Source organism: Papio anubis, chromosome 10 (assembly GCF_008728515.1).
Source record: "Papio anubis isolate 15944 chromosome 10, Panubis1.0, whole genome shotgun sequence".
Taxonomy (NCBI): domain Eukaryota; kingdom Metazoa; phylum Chordata; class Mammalia; order Primates; family Cercopithecidae; genus Papio; species Papio anubis.
In genome coordinates this window covers 112,103,486-112,108,882 of record NC_044985.1, presented here as the reverse complement: position 1 = coordinate 112,108,882, position 5,397 = coordinate 112,103,486, and the positions used below count along the sequence as shown (strand labels likewise).

Below are 5,397 nucleotides of genomic sequence, written 5' to 3'. Positions count from 1 at the left end.
TTCAAAAATGGTAAAAATATATATATATGTGTATATATATGTGTGTATGTGTGTATATATATACACACACACACAATTTGTCACCAGTACACCTGTTCTAAAAGACATGCTAAAAAAAAAAAAGTTTGTACGCAGAGAACCATTGACAAAATAAGGAAACTTGGAACTTCAGAATGAAGAAAGAACCATCAAAATGATAAAAATATAAATAATTGTAATAGGCTGCTTTCTCTTCAAGATTTTAAAAAATGTGTATGACTATTGAATGGAAAAAGTACATCATATATCACTGTTTAATATGGTTTTCAATGTTCACAGATATGACATATGACATGTATAACATAAAGGAAGGAATGAAGGGACCTGTAGTGTGATAGCTGTTTCTATCACATTACGTCAAGTAAGACAGCTACATCTTACTTGAGGTGATAAAATATGATCTCTAAGTAGACTGTGAAAAGTGAGACATGTACATTGTAATCCCTGATAAAGCACTAAAAATTACACAAAAATAATCAAGATTTTAACCTGTTGATTCTAAAATTCACATGAAAAGGCAAAGGAATTAGAATGGCCAAATAAATTTTGAAACAGAATAAATTTGCTCTACTCACACTACCTAATTTTAGGACTCACTCTAAAGTTATAATGATCAAGAAAGTGTGGGAGTGACAAAAGGATAGACATACTGATCAATGGAACACATAGCAAGTCCAATAATTCATCTACACAGTCAATTAATTTTTGATAAACGTATAAAGCTGAATCAAGATTTTAGATTTTATCATACTTACAAACTTTGGACCTGTGAATGTCATTGTTAAGAGAATGAAAAAACAACCTAGGAAAAATATTTTCAAATTACATATTGAATAAGGATATAAATCCAGAATACGGAAAGAACTCTTAAAACAACAAGGGAAAAAACTCGAAAGTTTGTAAAATATTTTAACAGACACTTCATCACAGAGTACCCATGGATGATAACTAAATACATAAAAATATGTTAAATTATATTAGTCCTTAGGAAAACACAAAGTAAAATTATAAAAGGATGCCAATACACGCCCAACAGAATGGTAAACATTTTTTTAAATGCCAATACCAAGTGCAGACGAGAATCTGGAGCAACTGGAAATCTCATACATTTTTAATAGGAATGCAAAATGGTACTCTGGAAAATACTTTAACAAACTTATTATAAAGGGACACATGTATGTTTCAGTAATCTTATTCTTAGGTACTTACACTAAATAAATGAAAATATATTTATACAAAAACTTGAACACAAGTATTTATAGCAGCATTATTTATAATCACCGCAAACTAGAAACAACCTAAATGTTTTCATCAGTTAAGGAGGTAAATGGATAAACAAAGTTTGATACGTTTACAATGCACCTTTGCTCGTCGATAAAACCAAACAAGCTGCTGATACACGTGACAACGGAGATGTGAAAGAAGACAGACTTAAAAGGTTACACACTGTGTGATTCCATATATATGACATCCTGGAAAAGTGAAAATTCTTACCATAAAGAACAGATCAATGGTTTCCAAGGGCAAGAAGTGCGTATAACATTTGACAAAGAAGAAATAGCCCAAGGCAATTTTTTTGTTTGAAAGAACTATTCCGGGGAGCCGGTAGCAGAGGAGCCTGGGACACGGGCCCAGGGCAGGGATGCACCGTTGCGGGGTGGGAGCTGGCACCATCGCCACAAAGAAATTTGCCAAGGCCAGCCGGGTCCAATGGCTCATGCCTGTAATCCCAGTACTTTGGGAGGCTGAGGCGGGTGGATCACCTGAGGTCAGGAGTTCGAGACCAGCATGGTCCAACATGATGAAACCCCGTCTCTATTAAAAATACAAAAAAATAGCTAGGCATGGTGGCACACGCCTGTAGTCCCAGCTACTCGGGAGGCTGAGGCAGGAGAATTGCTTGAACCTGTGAGGCAGAAGTTGCAGTGAGCCAAGATAGTGTCACTGCACTCCAGCTTGGGCAACAAAGCAAGACTCCATCTCAAAAAAAAAAAAAAAAGGAAAAAGAAATTTTCCAGGCCAAGTATAAGGAGCGAGGGATGGTATTGGCTGAGGACCAGCTAGCCCAGATGTCAAAGCAGTTGGGCATGTTCAAGACCAACCTGCAGGAGTTTGCCAGCAAGCACAAGCAGGAGATACAGAAGGATCCTGAGTTTCATGTGCAGTTCCAGGACATGTGTGCAACCTTTGGGGTGGAGCCTTTGGCCTCTGGAAAAGGATTTTGATCTGAGATACCGGGTGTGGGGGATTTTTATTACGAACTAGGTGTTCACATTATCAAAGCGTGGCTGGTGCTGAGCATTGGAGTGGAGGTCCGATAACTCTGGAGGAACTACATCAACAGCTGTTAAAAAGAAGGGGCAAGTTCGCCCAGGAAGTCAGTCAAGAGGACCTGATCAGGGCCATCAAGAAACTAAAGGCACTTGGCACTGGCTTCGGCATCACCCCTGTGAGTGGCACTTACCTCATTCAGTCTGTTCCAGCTGAATTCAATGTGGATCACACCATGGGGCTGCAGCTGGCAGGGAAAAATGGCTATTGACTGTCAGAGAGATCAAAGCCAGTCTTAAATGGGAGACGGAGCGAGCAGCGAGCCGGACAAAGGCCGGAACACCTGCTGAGAGAAGGGCTGGCATGGCTGGACTTACAGGCCCCAAGGGAGACCCACTACTGCCTGCCAGCTCTCTTCCCCAACCCCTCCTCCCTTACAGCTGAGGAGGCCAGAGAAGTCCTCTCCTGAGTGTAGAAGGGCACACAGCAGCAGGTAGGGAGAAGAAGGGAGGCCTGTTGGCCAATAAACCTGGACAGTTTTGTTTATAAAAGAAAAAAAAATAGAAAAAAAAAGCTCCCCCAGAAAAGAACTATTCTGTATTTTGATTATAATGGAGGTTACGTGACTATGCTTTTGTTAAAACTCTACATCAAAAGTGTGAGTTTTACAGTATACATTTTAAAAATTCAAAAGGAAACAATAGTAATTGATGATAGTCATTTTACCCACTAACCTTATATCAACCTTTCTTACACTTGATTACATACCTCTGCAGCTCTACCCCCAATGGATATGAGATGCTGAATTATAACGAGTTTAATGTACACTTGCATCTCCATCTGAATATATGGGGGTGGAGCCATTAAAAGCAAAGCTTGTGAGGTTCACCTGGAAGAATCACATGCCCAAGATCAAAGGAGGAATGAAACCTAAGACTCCTAAGCATCACAGCATGGTTATTTCTAAGGTCAGGGCATCACTTTGCTAATTAATATGAGAAGTATTCTTTCCTAAAAAAGATTTATGCCTTTTCACTTTGCTATAATATGACGGTGGCTCATAGTTAAAAGTAGGAGACAGGCAGAACTACATAGCAGTTGTACATAGCTTAATCTATAGCTAATATTCAGCCAGAATACAATAATATCAAGCTTGTTAACATATTTTAAAACTTTTGTAACTGTTGGCAAATGACATCTGCCCCTAACCCTGCAAGCACTGCACGATAGTGCTAGCTACCCCAGCCATGTCTCCAGATCTCCAGAAACTCCCCACAATCCAGCAACCAAAGAGTTAATGTTTGGCTCAGTGAGGAACCCCCAAGGACTGCTCTAGCAGCAAAGCTTGATCCGCACTCATTCTTTCGTACACAAGCCAGCCCAATTGTTAAATACTTAAATTATCATTTCTGGCTTAGGCTCAGTTGAATGTGTCTTAAATTTCCCAAAGCATGGCAAGCCCTTCTGTATTCAGCAATCTTTCTCCCCTGGTGAGCATGGTGCAGAATAGTATTAATAGATGAAGCAGGTTGAAGTCACAATCTGCTCTACCCCTGAAAAAAACACCAACCGCTCTGTAATAGTTGGATTATGGTGGTTACTGAAAAGGGATGACGGCACCCAGAGAATTTCCTGTTACTTCTTTGTCAAACTCAATATCATGTTGAAGATGACTGCTTTATTTTTGTCTTCAATCCACACATCCATCAAGTATTTAACAAATGCTTTTGAGTGAATTAATTTTAAAATACTAAATAGAAACATTTCTATTCTAGAAATAAAAAATATTGAAATTGAAACATTTGAAAACAGCAGAAACATACTGATCATTCCAAATATCTCATATATAATAGAAATCAGTATGTTTATTGTGCTAATAATAAAAATTGAAGGACATAATATTTTCAGTCTTTATCCTAAGTCTGCTTTGGCGGTGATAAAAGCTGTTGGATAGCAGAATTTTACAACTTATTTTTTTCTCAATGTGTGTAGAATTTTGCATTATAAACCACTTCAATTTGAGTAAGTTTTGTATGACCAGATGTGATATTTTATTGTACACAGAGAAGTATATTAGATTGTTAATTAAGATTTTACATGACCATTCAATTTATTTATGTTACAAGTTCTGAAACTTAATTTGCCTTGAGCTTAAAGTATACTGTACAAATAGTATTCTATTTATAAATCTAGTAAATTTCTAATTCTTTAAGAAACTTCCTTGTTGAATATTTATCAAGTTAAACCAACTAAACTCCCATAATTAGTTTTATTTATAACTTAATTAAATTTCTTCAAGCCCAACTATGTAAGCAAAAATTCCCAACATTAAAAAAAAATAAATATCACAAATTAAATGAACTGTAAAGTTCAAAGTTTCTTATCATTCCACTATAATTAACAAATTTAGTACAATTCTTACCCCCTCTTCAACTAAATATCACAAATTTAAAATCAGCCACAGTATTTACACTGGAAGTATAAAACTAATCTGTAAACATTAGGCCACATTATTTAACTATTTTAAATGCCAAATATATGCAAATTATTTCTGACAGTACAGAATTATTAATGCTATCACAATTTTATTTTATTAACAGCACTTCTACTGTTTCTGATGGTTGATATTTTCTCTCTCATTGAGCAAGCATTATCATTTCAAATGAACTGATGTCACCATCCTAACAATTTGGTGTTATCATCTTACTTAGCTTATTGTATTTAATGGTTATATATTTTAAGCAAAGACATGAGGTTAAATACAGAGTATTTATCCATCTGTTGTTATGGCCATACCAATTTTTGTTATGATAGTGCTATAAAAACATTAAACTCAGTGTAGGTCTTTCAGAGGGAGTATGTTCTACAATGCAACTTCTTTATCAATTTTTATGATAATCTAATTATTTTAGTTGACTTTTGTAAATAGAAATCTAGAATATCTCACTAGCAGTGTTAAAAACTTTTTAACATTCTCTGAACACACGATAAAATGTGGTACTACACAGGATGGACATATAGATAAAAGAATAGAATGGATAGTCCAGAAATAAACTGATACATCTATGGTTGAGTGATTTTTTACAA

General features: G+C 36.2%; 1 pseudogene; it reads left to right on the top strand.

Annotated features, from left to right (window-relative positions):
* The first annotated feature begins 1,681 nt into the window (after window positions 1-1,681).
* Window positions 1,682-4,561, top strand: LOC101006697 (annotated as a pseudogene).
* The last annotated feature ends 836 nt before the right edge of the window (window positions 4,562-5,397 follow it).